The sequence below is a fragment of the Manis javanica genome, chromosome 14 (assembly GCF_040802235.1).
Source record: "Manis javanica isolate MJ-LG chromosome 14, MJ_LKY, whole genome shotgun sequence".
NCBI lineage: Eukaryota > Metazoa > Chordata > Mammalia > Pholidota > Manidae > Manis > Manis javanica.
Window position 1 is genome coordinate 88,794,713 of NC_133169.1, and position 15,125 is coordinate 88,809,837.

Consider the following 15,125-nt stretch of genomic DNA (forward strand, 5'->3'; position numbering starts at 1 on the left):
TTTTGGCCAAAGTTATGTGAAAGGAAGAGAGGAGAGTGCTCAAGCTATGGGAGGAGTGTTTATCAAGTTAGGAGACGAGTTGAGTATCATGGGTATGGGAGGATTGGAAGGGCAAAAAAGAAAAAGCAGCTGTGAATTTTATAGTCCTGTTACCCTGTCACCAGCCTGGGTAGAGCGCCTGCTACGTGGAGTGTGCCAGTGAGACGTGGGATCCCGTGAAAGTAGGTGGGCTGGTCTCTGCTCCTGTGGCCTCCACGGTGCCTGTTGCCATGATCAGCAGAGTGAGAACAGCCCTGATTAAAGTCCTGACATGGCACCTGGGCAGGAGCATGACCCCAGGAGGGGCCTGAGTCTTTCGGACTGCAGGCCCATGACCTCAGGGGCTCTCCATGTGTCTTGGACAGAACTCGGGTGCCCACTTCTCGTACTGCAGTATTCCAGGTGCTCCATGAAATATGTGACCTGATCTCTGATTTTAGTCCCAGTTTGGAAGAAATTCAGGAGGCCCTGATGAAATTCCAGGTGCCAGGAGATGAGTGCAGAGAGGGGGTAGTGCTGACAGAGAGAGGACGGCTGCCGATGGGAGAGGTGCTGCGGGGACACGTGTCAGTAGGACTCAACAGCGGTGTGAGCAAGTGGGGAAGAGCCCCAGGGTTCTGGCCTGCGTGACTGGACAGTCCCAGGAGCTGAGGCCGGGGGACACTGGAGTAACCTGGACCAGTGGTCCTCACATTTTAGGATGTTTGAGAACTACTGAGTCTGAATTTCTGGGATGGACCTGGAATCTGCCTTTTCAGCAGGACCCTGAGGATTCTGAGGCAGGTAGCCTGCCGCTCACACCTTAGGAATGCGGGATTAGGGAGAATAAGCATCATAGTCTGGCCCTCCAGAAAGCAGGGTCAGAGGTAAGGGCTAAGGTACTCATAGTTTATCAAGGAGGTGAATCCTGGGCTGGTGAGGGGGTGGGGGCAGATGGCATAGGATGCGTTGATTTTTTGTGTGGGCTACCTGTTCAAAATAAGCTGTGAAGACTCAAGCGGGTCATCCAGTGTATGATTTCTGCTTCCCACTGGTGAAGTTCACCCTAGCGGGAACCCACTCCCCTACCTTTCAGGACTGTGTCAGCTGTCCCCTTGGTGACCTCTCAGAAAGCCGGTCCCCACACCCCTGGTAGTAGAGGAGCAACCCAGGTGCGTGGGTCACTGGCCTAGGGAGAAAGGAAGGGGGAGGCAGCTGAGCCCAGGTGGGGAGGTGCTCAGGTCTGTCCCCCAAAGACTGGAGAAGTCAGACTGGGGAAAGGTTTCTAGCTCCTGTAATGAATTAGTTTTGAAGCTGGATATTAAGAAGAAAGATTTCTAGTGAAATTATGTACATTGAGTTATCTTCACAATGGTAATGAAAAAGGAAGCCTAGAATGTGTATCCATCGTAAATGTTTTAAAATTCTTTGTTTCTTGCCCCAGAAAATCTTCCAGTAAAAGAAGACGCTGATCAAATGACACGTGTGAGCAGTCGCAGATTTTTGCAAAAGGGAGGCTTCATAAATCCAAGGTATTGCCTGTTTATTTTATACCCTGAATTAACTTTCTACCTTTCCAGCTCAATGTTCTCATAAAAGAGAGTAAATGAGTTTGTGAATCTCATCCAGAATCCCAGTTTTTTCTCTGAAGACCTGTAAGTTCCTAAAGTGCTCTAAAAGGAATATAAAAATAATAATTGTAATTCTTAAGGGCTGCCAGGGGCACACTGTGTTTCAGAGACTGATAACCTTGCGTCACGTTTACATGAAGTTTTTCATCTGTGTGTTTCCAGAACTTGGCTAACATTACACGCTGGCAAATGGCACTGATCAGTCATAGGAATAGGGGACTTTAGTCACAGGAAGTTTAAATAACTGTTCATGTCATATAAAGAGCTGACAACAAATAGATCCTTAGATTTATCTCCCACTGTCATCCTGAACCAGTTAAAAATATTTCAGGTTGGCTGAGAGATCTGATCCTAGGAAGAAATGCCTCTTAACTGTCACAAAGATGTTGATTTTAGTTTGTGAGAAGATGTGTGTGTGTGTGTTTATGTTTATGTTTGCTGGGGCAGGGGGTAAAAATGTGCTGCTGTTTTTAATGTGTACTTGTGAGGGTTGGCAGGCAGCTCATGGTTTCAGATAGGAGTTAAAGGATGGAGAAATGCACCATGTGTAGATTTTTAAGTGCCTGTAGGCAAGGTAGACTTGAATGAAGAAGCAAAGGAAAGGTTTTGAGCAATCAGAGGGCAAATTGGAGAACAGGAGGAAATGAGAGGCTAGTGTCAAGCAAAGAAAGAGAGGAAAGGAGAGACAAATTGTTGTAAGAAGGGAAGGTAACCCATTAAGGAATTTATTGCAAAAGATACTTGCCATGCAGAAAGAAGAGCAGACTGACTTATTCACAGCATGTTTGAGAGAGATTGGTTATGGCGACTGGATCTGTGAGGTTCAGCCAAAGAGGTTTCATTGAGTAACAACTACATGCGAGGCATTGAGACAGCAGCGGGGAGGAGAGTTGGTCTCCTGCTCACTGTGTGACTGACGCCTTTCCTCCCCAGGCCTTCACGCACATACTGTTTAGAAAAAGAAGTCAGCAAGATGGTAGAACAGGATGCTTTGTCTACAAGGTCTCTTCCAGCTCTGGAATTCTTTGATTCTGGGCCAAGATCTCTAGGGTTCCACACAGACTGAAGCAAGGGTGTTCTTTGCAGGCTGGATCCCTGTAGGGTTGGATAGCTGTTGTTTTAACTTCCTGTCTCCCAATCTTATTTCTACCAGGTAGTATTATTTTAGTTGAAAATCGATAGAGAGCCTAACCAAAGCCAGCTTAAGCAATGAAATTAAGTTATCGGTTCACAGTGCTGAAAAGTCATGAGTGCGTTTGTTCAGGAATGGCTTGATCCAGGACCTTCAGCGCCGTCACGGTGTTCCGACTGCCTTCTCTCTCTCGGTTCTGCTTCCCCAGGAAGTCTTCTTTTCCACACCTGTTCTTCCCTGAGGCAGCAAGATGACTGCTGCAGCTTCATACTCGTCATCTTTTAACCCCCAGCTTGCACAGAGGATATGTCTACCCAAGTGTGAGCTCCCACACACACCCTGGAAATCATGCTGATTGTACTGGTTTGGGTCAAATGCTCACCCTTACACCAACACTGTGGCCAGAGGGCTTTAATTGTGCTGAGTGGTCAGTGCTGGCCACATGCTCCCCCCTGCCAGAACCTTGTGGACTGCGGAGTTAGGACAGTGTAACCACGAGGTGGGGGAATGGACACCCCCCACATTAATACTGGGCCACCCCAGGCTCAGTGAAACCTAGGAAGAGACCTGAGGTTCTGATCCAAAAAAAGCAACAAGGAAAGTCGGGGCTGGCGGGGGAGGCCAGGAAGAATTCCTGTCCAAACATGCCTCCAGGTGGAGTGTGACATGTCCACAGTGGCAGCTCACCCCCTACTCAGGACGCCCTTTGTTCCGTGGGCTGACCAGGGATTTTGCATAACCCTGGGACACAGTTACTTTCAGGAGCTTGGGGGTGGGGGGGAAGTGCCCCACTTCCTGTTTAGGATCACACTCTCTGCCTCCCCTCCCACGCCCGCCACATGTTCACTCTAAACCTCAGCGTCCAGCCAGAAAAGCCTTTTGTGTTTTCTTGGCAAAACTATGGCCCGGTAATTAAAGTCCATATGCAAAGCTGCTACCTTCAGCCCACACCGAGGTCTTTTAATTAGTATGTAATTGGTCAGAGAGGTACTATCAAAAGCTCCCAGTCCAGACGGCTGGAAAAGCAATGTTTGAAGAGCCCCAGACCAGAGAGAAATAATAAATACTTTACGTCCCATCTGTTGGAATGATTTGTTTAAGGTATGCATTTCTGGTCTATTACTATTTTTAACAGTTATGTGACAGCATTTCTTCAAATCCTGGAACACGTACCAGGGTATTTGCTGGAGGCAGGAGTGTGAGTAAATGAACCAGAACAAGGTGTAGCCAATCCCTATGTTTCCCTTCAAAGAAATTCACCTTATACAGTGGGCATCGGGAGGGGAACAGGTGGGCTGGGCATTTGGTCGGAGTGACCAGTCAGCAATGTCTGGGTTATGTCCCTTCACGATCGTGACAATCAGAGAAAGCAGCCTGTTAACCAGCTGTGGTCTTTGAAGTGAGAGGCACCTGCGTCCCTTAGCGTTGCCCCCAAAGCCCTGCTTGAGTCTTTCTCCGTGCAGGAAGGGCAGGGGGTCAACAGTGGAGAAGCGAAGAGAACAAGAAACAGAGAGGCAGAGATCTCACTGCCCCCTGGACGCCACGCAGGCTGGAGGGAAGCCGAGCTGTTGAGTGTTATTATCATAGCAGTGGTGGTGGTAAGAATGACCTCCTCGCCCCCTGCCTCCTCGGGGCCGCCAGCACCTGCCTCCTCTCTGCTCACTGCGTGAGCAGGGCTGTGCTTAGGGCTCCGCGTGCATTCCCGTCATCTTCACACAAGCCTGTGAGGTTGCTACTGTTGCTCGCCCTGATTTACAGATGAAGAAACGGACACTCTGATGGCTGGACTGACTTGCTCATGGTCATCAGCTCATACGAGGCAGAGCCAGGGTTTGAACCCAGTGGCTGACTCCGCAGTCAGGCTCTTGGCCGCCATGCTTGCTGTCTCCTCCCAGGATCCCCGAGGGCTTTGGTCTTGCTGAGGAGAATGTCACGGAGGAAGGAAGGAGGCAGAGGAGGAGCCCCTTCCAGCTTCCTTTTGCTTACTTAGCCCTTTGGGCAAATCTAGAGTCAAAACTAGATTTAGAAAGTCAGGTAGCTCTGCCCCATGGCCCTCTGGGAGCCTGAGTGTGGAGGCACTGCCAGCTCCGGGGACCTCCCAGTCCAGCCCCGGGCATGGAAGTGAGGAGCAGGGGGGGCACCCTGCCGAGACCGCACCCAGAGGACAGGGAGACTGGGTGTGGAAGGGAGAGGGGGACGGAGCGCCCAGGCCCCTGGAAGGCCCATACAACCTGGGACAGGCCTTCCTCCTGTCACATGGCCAGAACCCTAAGGATCCGAGCTGTTCCCTCCGAGGGACCTTCTCTCTCCCACCTCCTCATTCTGCTACTTGAGGGGTGCACGTTGGAGCCTACTCTTGGCCCCCTTACCCTTCCAGGGAGAAGTCCTTTGGAGCCTTGTGCTGAGAAGTGATTTGCACCCCTGAGGAAAGGCCTGACTTCTTTTTCGGTCCTCTCCTCCTTGTTCTTATTTCTGTCTGTTTGTTTGTTCATTTTCTCATTCATTCATTCATTCATTCATTCATTCATTCATTCATTCATTCATTCCCATTTGCTGCCTCAAGTGCACCCACTTTCTCATGGCTGCACAGGGTTTAAGAGGTGACTTTAATCTCCATTCTGGCCACTGGGTCCATCACCCCATTTTCCTTATTCTCTCTCATGTGTCTCGTGTGTGGTAGCTGGCTCTTGTTGGAGGTTCAGATGTGGGCATGGGGGTGAACATCCACAGATGCCCCTCAAGCTTAGCCAGCTCCCAGGGGAAGCCGACCGCACAGCCACTCCTGCCGGAGCTCTGCACAGAGCCTGAGGCCCACCCCAGCCAGCGGTAAAGCGCTTTGCCTCACTTTGTTCTCTGTGCACCCCCTTCCCCAGGGCCTCGTGGGGACTGTGGCTGAGCTGTGGCAGGACGTGGGTTTTCCTGTGTCCTGGCCAGTCCCAGCCTGATGCTGTGCTCTCCTTCCTTCACACTCCATGTGCACGTACCCAGCAGTTGCCTATGGGTTTGGACAGACTGTTAGCCTACCCAGGTGGGTCCGTCTGGAAGAACGGGGTCTGGACTGAAGGAGACAGGAAGAATTTGTGCTAGTGTCATGGCGCGCTGAACAGAATGCCAGACGTGAAAGCATTTGTGTCAAGTAGCATGGGACCAGGAAACAGAGGAACGGAGGAGGGCAGCCGTAGGAACCGACAGGAAAGGAAAATCAGAAAGTCTGGCTTTGAGATGGAAGTCCTCTTCGAAGAGAAAACGAGGGAGTATTTAAAATGCCATATTTAACATAAAGGGGATTAAGGCTAGAATCTGGAGGAAATGTTATTTGACACTTAAATCCTTGCTTCTAGAATGTCTTCTCTTCACAAAATAATAATATTTCTGGTTCTGGTTGTAATGCCATACTAACAGATCCTAATTTGGAAGAATAATTGATTAGCCCTATATGAGAGCTATTTATAGTACCTTTCCTTTTTGTAACATGTAAAACAAAGGTTAGTTTATAAAAGCATCTTCATAGCATTCCTGGTAAGACGAAGGGCCTTGCCTGACACGCATGTAGTTTGGTTGATAACCTAGAGGTGGTTGCAGTGTGCAGACAGTCAAAGCGGGTTTCTTCGTGGCTTGTCTGCACTTGCCAGATCTGGTGCACCTATTAAAGTTACAAGGCAGCTATTAGCCACCAGCTGACACCAAGATTATAGGTTAAATTCTGTACTGGTTTAAACAGTGTCATGTGTCCACCAGGGCAAAGAGTAAGGTGGGGGACATGTGTTTGGCAAATGGTAGGAAGCCCCTCCAGCCTGGAAAAGAAAGTCGTCTTATTAACAACAGTCGTCCCGGAAGGGAAGTGGGGTTTGGCTGGGCTTGCTGAAAAGCCTTGAATCTGGAGTCAGGGGCCTAAGTTTTTGAGTCCCAGCTCTGTGGCCCTGGCAAGTCTCAGCTTGTCAGCTTGGGAAATTCGAAAATGAGAATAATGCCTGACCTATAAAAATAAGTCAGTGAATTTGAATTCCCCCAGTTCTTGCTGGCATAAATGCACCCAAGTGACACTGAGCTGCATTCGTAGAAAAAGACTAGCAGCAAAGTTGGAAGAAGGAGAATTCTGTAGAAGCATCCAGCCTGCGGAATTGGAGTATGGCATAATGGAGAGAAAGGTTAGGTCTCCCAGGCCTGGATTCAAGTCCCGGTTCCAGGACTTACTAGCGATTTGAGCTTGGACAACCTCTGTGAGCTGCCATATGGCCCGCGGGGACAACACTCACATCTGCCTCATCCGACTGCTGGGAGAGTAAGCGTTACACTGCGGTGGGGTGCTGGACCCCCCGGGCTCGGCAAATGCTCCTAGATGTCAGCCACCCTGCTCCGTCAAGCAGCACTTTCCCCTCTTGCCTCACCGCTATTTATACTGAAGTGGAATTTGTTTCTCTTCCTACAAGCATCCTCAGATGCTCCCCCTGTCCCCAGGCAGCATTGTAAATCCTAGAGAATTGGGGCCAAGTCATCTGCTGGATGGTATATCCAGTCCTCAGATGTCGTCGGTCCAGCTGGCATCTGTGGAATGGGCATCGTTCTGTTTAGCCCTCAGTCACAGGAACAGGTCAGTGGCTGTCCTCTCTCCCCTTGTTTCCTGTTGCAAAGCCTCTTCAGGGTCCTGAAGCTACTCTCCTAGCTGCATCCCGTTTCTCCCAGACCCCAGGACCCCTCCTCTGGCCGTGCCATGCTGGGGAAAGGGACTCTGCACAGCCGCCTGGTGTTTCAGTGCATTGTGCAGCCCTGCTGCGGATCTGAGGTCGGGATGCTTCCCCAGGCATAGGTCAGCCCTGCACGCCAAGCTTCCAAACCCGTCTGGAATTGCTGTTGTTTCCTTCTCCCTTGGAGGTCATCCTGTTTGAGGGGTTGGCTATGGAGGCCTTTATCTCACGGGGAGTCAGGATGCCCTGCCCTTATGTTATCGTATATTTCCTCCCAGAGTGTTAATTACCAGAGTCGGCTCCATTCCCAACAGGGTGTAGACTTTGAAGCTCAAAAGAAATTTTTCTCCCTGCTTTCTCATCCCTTCTCTGAGGCAAGGAACACAGACAAACCCAGCAGATTGATTAGGGCAAGGGCGATAGATACTAAGAACCCTCGGGAAGACTTCATGAGTAATACTACGAAATATGCCGCCTGAGGACGGGCACTCTAATGCGCCCTAGTGTCTGCCTACAGTACCTGAAACAGTGCCTTATGCTGAGAAGGCACTACATACCCTTTTGTTGGGCAAGAGAATAAATGATAGGTGACTTTTTTTGACTATTATTAGTGTCTTATTCCTGGTTTTTCATCTCACTGATATTAACAGATACCCATCTCTATATAAGTGTTAAAATAGGAAGAGAAAAAAAGCAGTCTTGTGGCTGGGCTGACTGGATAAATTCAACTAAATAAATAGGTGTGGATAAAGTGAAGGTTCCTGTGGCCAGGATTCTCACCTGGCGCTGGTCAGCTAACTCACTGCATGTGTGGGCAATACATTGTTATTGACTCTATATAAAGAGCTCTGCCCAGTGTGGCCTGGCTGCAAGGCTTCAGGAGAGCAGAGATGAGACTGGAGTGGTGGCAGCGCGGGCAGAGAGGCCCAGAGGCAGAGACCGGCTTGCTGCGTGCAGACTCACTCCGAGTGGACAGGATTCTAGTGATTGACCTGCCACCGTGGAAATAAAGTTGGGTATAGACCCTTTCACCCCAAGAATGTTCTACTGTCATTTCTCGGGTCACACTGAATCCGTAATGAATTTGCCTGGGGCTGAAACCCATTGGCAAGACAATGAGAATGATAGCTGATGGTCATTCATTCAGCCTGTTGACTGGGGACATTCTGTGGGCTACACACTGGTGTGGGGGGCACTGGGAGACATCTATGGATGAGACATCAGATAATTAACACATTCTCAAATAAATGGGATAACTTCAGATAGAGACAAGTGCTAGGGAGATGATCATACACATAATGCGCAATTACACAGAAAGGAAGATCCACAGAGAGACCTGGGCAGGATGTTTGTGCGAGGACTGAAAGGGGGAAGCAGTACCCAGGCAAAAGAGGTGGTGACGGAGAGGGTGAGGAGAGGCCAAGAATTTCAGGCAGAAGGAATGGCATGTTGTCTTGCCAGTGGGTTTCAGCCCCCGGCAAGTTCACTATGGATTCAGTGAGACTGAGGAATGACCAGGGACCATTCTTGGGGTAAAAGGGTTTATTACTCAGCTTTGTTCTCCCGGAGATGGTCTAGGGTTGAGCAATGGGATTACATCTGCATCCAGCAGCCTGCAGGTCTGTGATCCTCCTCCTCTCTGCCTCCCCCAGAGCAGCGGGCAGAGCTCTTTATATCGTGACTCCGTCAGTAATAGCTCACTGCCTATGGGTGTGGAAGCAGGCGCCCAGCGGCAGGCCAGTTACGTCATCCAGTAGCTGAGGTTCAGGTGAGGATCCCGGCCATGGGAACTTCAGTTTTCCCCACACATGGGCAATGGCACTGTGGCAGAGAAGAATCATCCTGTGTGTACTTGGTATACAGAGAGTGAGGGGCGTGTGGAGATGAGTCAAGTTCATCCTTTCATCTTCCAATCCATTGGGCACATATTTGTTGAGTACCCTTATGTGCCGGGCACAGACTGAGCTGCAGTGGTGAGCATGATAGACATGGCCCTGCCCTCATGGAGCTCACAGCCCCTCAGTAGAGGGAATTCTCTTTACACAATTATGGCAAGTTAATTGATTATTTAATTTCTGCCTATTATTTATTTCAGAACTGTTGTCTTGCTAAACATAATTTCTTCAAAAAAAAAAAAAAGACAGCATGTTCTTGGTGCATGCCATTTTATGGAATAATAATAATTCCTGATGAGAACGTCAGTTTTTGGTTAAATAAGTCAAAGGGCCAACACAGGTGTACTGTGTTGACTGTGATTAGTCTGCTGATTGACTTGTCTTACACCTTTGACATGGTCTTAGGAAAACTCAACATTTGCAAATGTCAAAAGGAGGCTGTCTAGAGGCACCGGGTAGTATCTGAGCTGTTTACTAGTTAATGGGACACTGGCTGTTGTTAACAGAAAGACATCAACATTTCAGGGGCTGGCTGTGTGTAAGTGAGTTTCTCACAGGTGTCTCTGATCAGGAGGTTCTCCTCTAAGCAGTGCCTTGGAATCCCAGGTTTCTTCCATGTTTGGGGTTCTGCCCTCATGATTATGTAGCTTCCAAGGTCACAGAAAGGGAAGAACATGGTGGATGCCACAGGGGAGGTGTCAAAGTGCCAGGCCTGAAGTGGCACCCATCACGGCTGGCCAGAACAAGGCCACCCCTTCCTGCAGCAGAGGTTGGAAAATGTAGTCTAGCTGTGGGCCCAGGAAGAAATGGAAACTGTTTTAATGAATAATGAACCAGTTTCAACCATCACCTGCAATTTAATTGATACTGATACCCTTGCTCTTGAGTTCACATTCTTCTGTGGCCTAGTCTCATTCTTTAAAAAAAACAACAACAAAAAGTTGGAAAATACTTGAATTTATGTTGATACACGGTTTAAATAATGACATCTCTAAAAATGGTTCATTACTTTACCTTTTTTCTTCCTCTTCTTTTTAATGTTGAGGGTTAGGAATTTCCATTGCATGTTTGTCTTTATTTCACAGGTTTGAATATAGCCATCTCACCTTTCATATATTTGTTCATCTAAAAATGTTGATGGGCAATTAATCATTTAGAAACCACTTATCTCCATTTAGAGGGGGAATTAGAGGGGCAGAGTTAGCTTTGGAGAGAATAAGCTTGTTTGGTTTTAGGGCCACCTTCTTCTGTACATGTGAAAGGAAAGGGTGGAACTCAGGCCCGTCGTGACCCCTGTCTTCTGTATCTGTCTCTATCCTCAGTGACAGATGAGGAAGGCAGCCCTGATGGGAACCTGTTCTGAGAGCTGTTATTTCCTCCCTGAAGACACAGTGCTCTGACATGTGCAAGACATTAGGGACTTGAGCATGGCCCCACTAAATGCCCCATTGCCCACAGGGAACCAGCCAGAGGCTGGGGTTGGCTTCAGATGGCTGGACAGGTGGTCTTGTAATTAAAACCTTTCCCTCTTAACTGCAGGCCTTGTTTGGCCAGGAATCTGAGGTGAAGAAAATGTTCTAGTTATATGCCTGTACCAGCTGCTTCGAAAGCTTCCTTACAGCTGTCCCCAAACCACAGCAGACAGCCACATCTCTACTCTCAAAATCTTGGGGGCTTAGTGTCATTTGAGATGGGATAAGCAGGCAGAGATGAGGGAAAATTTCTGCCTGATCTCAGAAGTTCTGAGCCTTTTTGAAGAATCAAACAACACAAAAGAGAGTCTGGCATGTGTGCATGCATTTCCTCCCTCCAATAACTCTATGAAATAGGGGCCATAATTCATCCTCATTTTATAGATGAGACTGCTGAGGCCTGGAGGATTTAAGTGATGAACAAGGTCTCACGGGTAAGTGTCAGAGTCAGGATCCAAATCCGGGTAGTGTTGACTCCAAGTACAGCCTCTGAAACACGTCCAAAATTTAATTCCTGATCGCTCTCCACATAAAGGCTCCAACTTCAGTTTCGCTCTGTCTTAGTTTATAGCTTACTCCATCTCTCTTATTGCTCAGGTCAGAAACTTGGGTATTGTCCTTGACTTCTCTTTTCTACTTATACCGAAGTAGAAGTTACTAGGAAATGCAGTTAATTGTGTCTTCAAAATATATCCAGAATCTGACCACATCTCTCCATTCCAGAGCTACCTGCCACCTTGTCAATGCCATCTCTGTTCCCTTCTCTGTTCCATAATGGCTTTGACACTGACCTCTCTGCTTCTAGCCCTGCTGCCTCCCATCTCTTCTCATCACACTGGCCAGAGTGACCCAGCGCTGGTGGGCAGCTCTGGGGGTTCCTGGGATGGGCGTCCCTCCCTCTCGTGTTCACCTTTTCTTAGGTTTCTGTGTCCTATGCCTGGTCAGAGGCTGGCTCACCTCTGTGTCTGCACTCCAGCCCACAGGAAAGGGGTAACAGGAAATCCTGGGAGGCCGTTTGCTTTTAAACAAATGACACAACATTTATATGCATCATTTCCACTCACATTTCACTGGCAAATGTGTGGTCGATGGCCAACCCAGCTGCAGGGGGTTCTGGGAAATCCAGTGTCTGAATGGACTGCTCTGTCCCCATCTCCACAAGAAGAGAATAGATTTGGAGGATAATTCACAGTGTACCAGTGCCTGAGAGGGGAAGTGGGTAGACCAGTTAGGAGGCTGGTCGGGAGCCCAGATGTGTGTTGACAGTAGCTTGACCTACAGAAGAAGCAGTGGAGATGCAGAGAGGTGGACAGATTAGAGAGAGAACTGGGGTGGGTGGAGGGGCTCAGGAAAGAGCAGGAATCGAGGATGACTGATATTTCTGTCTTGAGAGAGAGGGTGACGTCATTTTCTGAGCCTAGGAAGCAGTCACTGGACACACCTGTCTCTGGAGAGGCCACCTGAGGACCAGTGTGTGGGGCCCCTTGTAGGGCGCCCATCCTGCACCGCGACGGAAGCGACCCTGGCAGGTTGGGATGGCTCAGAGGAAGAATCTGAGGGGCAGTCGGCCAGACTGGTCAAGTGCGTTTTATCTTTAAATGCTTCACAGGAGGGCAGCCTGTCCTCGGTGCATTCGAAAGGCCAGGGTGCTGGGCACAGTAGAGGTTGATCAGAAGAAACCAGGAATCTTCGAGCCCCGCTTGCGTGTGGCCGCAGCCCCAGTTAGGTCTGAATAGCTGCTTTTGGTTTGGGGGAAGGGAGGAGCTCACCACAGGCGTGCACGCGTCAGCGCCTGAGCCAGAGGGGTCCTGCTCCCGGCACCGCGGTGCCCCGTGCTGTTGGGGGCGCCTAAGTGTTTTTCTGTGTCCTGTTCTCCTGATTTGGAGCGTAGTCTAGGGAAGTGTGTTTGCAATTAGAGTAGGGAAGAGGCTGAGAGTCTGGCAGGATGAGTAACTCACACAGCTGGGCAGTGATGGGCCTGCCCTGGCCATTTTGAGAGGCAGTGTGGATGTGCGTGCGGCGGGCGGGCGAGGCTCAGAGGGCAGACACACCTCGAGCCTGATGAATTCCGAAGGAACCCGCCAAGCCAAGTTCCTCACCCTGGGTCGGTCGGGGTGGCGGGGGAGGGGAACCAGCCTGAGCTGAGCCGGCCGGTGCTGCCCCCCTAGGAGCACGTGCCAAGCAGTGTCGGTTTCCATAAATGTTAGCTAGTTTATGACATTGCCTATTATTAATCTCCAAATCATTCAATATTTTTTAAAGCATTTCTGTTATATGATTGAGTAAGTTGAAGTTAAGAAACTAGTACAAAGTGCCACGGCAGGGAGGGAGGGCTGGGTTTGAACCCTTGGATCTGGTTTCCATACTGGCTCTGTCAGTGTTGGCAGGGCTGAGGAGGCTCACGTACCTGTTGGTTGTGCAGTTTGGGGCAAAAGCTCCAGGCACAAGGTCGGCAGGCCTGGGCTTGAGTCCCGCTCCCCCTAGGCTAGTGCCAGGACCCTGCACCTCGAGTCGTCCACGGAGCCTCCTTGAGTCTGTCACCTCTTCTTTAAAGTGGAGAGTAGCCATTTTCCTGCCTCCTGGGTGGCATCTGAGCCCAGGGCTCACTCCCAGAGTTCCTCCCTGAGGGCCCCGCCTTACCATGTCATCCGGGACTGACCGGGCTTGGAGCTCACCTGACTAGTTAACCGGATAGTTATCCAGGAGGATGGAGAAGCCCGCGCAGGTATTCTGGGAATCGCCTTCTCAGCACCCAGGAACCGGATCGGTCTCAGCGAGCAGAACAGCAAAGCGGTGAGCGAGTCTCGTAGGGTATTTCACCTAGCCTCTTCTGCATGAAGACCCCTGGAGCTCTATCCATCGTTTGCCGTTCAGCAGAGCCACTTTTGCAGCCTGCCGGATGCGGGGCCTCCTGGGTAATCCCTGCAGGGTCTTCTCATCCGCAGCCCTGTTCCCTTTGTGTTGCCCAAAACTGTCACCGCAGCTCCTCCTCAAAATCATACGGCAATTTCCGAGGTCAGCCCTTCTCTGCCATTGGCTGCAGTGAGGTTGCGGTCTTCCTTTTGAGTCAGGCAGTGTGAGAGCCTTTGGGGTGTCCCCTTGTCATATGAGCCACACACTTAGACATCGCTTCTTATGTGGGTAAATTGCTGGAGGAAAATGCGCACACTCATGTCCTCATATCTTTTATGTTGATTCTTTTTAGCGTCCATAACCAGGACAAAGCCTCCTCTATATTCTCTGCACTGAATATATTTCATCCAATCAAATGAATATTTGTCGTGGGCCCTGCAGTGGCCACTGTAGGCTTAGCAAGATGAGAATAATGTTGGTTAAAAGGTGTGGGCTTTTTGGATCAGACCTGGGTTGACATCTCAGCTCCAACACCTAATGGCTGAGTCCCCTTAAGCGAGTGCCCTAACCTGAATTTCACCCTCCTGGAATATGCGGATAAGAATACCCCCTGCAGTGGAGTTCGTGTGCGGATCAAATGAAGAACGTATGTAACGTGCTTAGCTCAGTGGTTGTACATGATAAGTGCTTAATAAAAATAAAACTTAAAAATACATATAATGCTCTATGCATTTATTCAAACAGCTCTAAATAAATGTGTATGGAGTTCTGGCCATAAGCCTGACCTGCTCTAGGCTTGGAGGATGGGCAGCACTGAAAACTAAGTCCATGTCCCTGGAGAACTCAAAGCTTAGTTGAGGTGTAAACAATAAGCAAAAGCCTCGTAAATATAGTGTCAAATAGAGAAAAATGCCTTGAAGAAAAACCAGGCAAAGAGGACAGAGTGACAGGTGAGACTGGAGGTTCTGTTCCTCAAACTTGCCCCCTGATGGCAGGGCCTTGGCATTTGCTGTGCCTTCTGCCTGGAGTGAACCCCCCGCTTGTTGCCCTCCCCCACAGCACCCTCAAGGATTGCTTTCATTCCTTTCAGGTGTCTGCACACGCATCACCTCTTCAGAGAGGCACGCCTTATCTAAAAAATTACACATGCACACAAAATACTATATAAAGACATGCCATGCTTGCCTGTGAAGCTTATAGTCCCTTAAAATTGACAACAAATGACGGTCCTTCCAGATTAAAGCAGTTGCCTTATGAGAAATACAAATAACTGACATGCAGTTAGGGGGTTCAGGAAATGCTGTATTTTTAAAATGGCACCTCAACTGTTGCGTGGCATAAAGGAGTCATGGCATCAGCAAAGTGGAATCAAATCCCAGCTCTGCCCCTGGATACTTCGGTGACCCCAGGCATCACTCAGAACACAAAGATGAGGACAC

The 15,125-nt window shown here is 49.4% G+C and overlaps 1 long non-coding RNA gene across 3 annotated transcripts in view; it reads left to right on the forward strand.

The window, feature by feature from the left end:
* Positions 1-15,125, forward strand: part of LOC108391032 (uncharacterized) — a 332,816-nt gene that overhangs the window by 107,811 nt on the left and 209,880 nt on the right. For all 3 annotated transcript variants that reach the window (XR_012125171.1, XR_012125170.1, XR_012125169.1), the window contains exon 8: positions 1,463-1,550. This is a non-coding gene — a long non-coding RNA (uncharacterized lncRNA). The remainder of the gene's footprint in view (positions 1-1,462; positions 1,551-15,125) is intronic.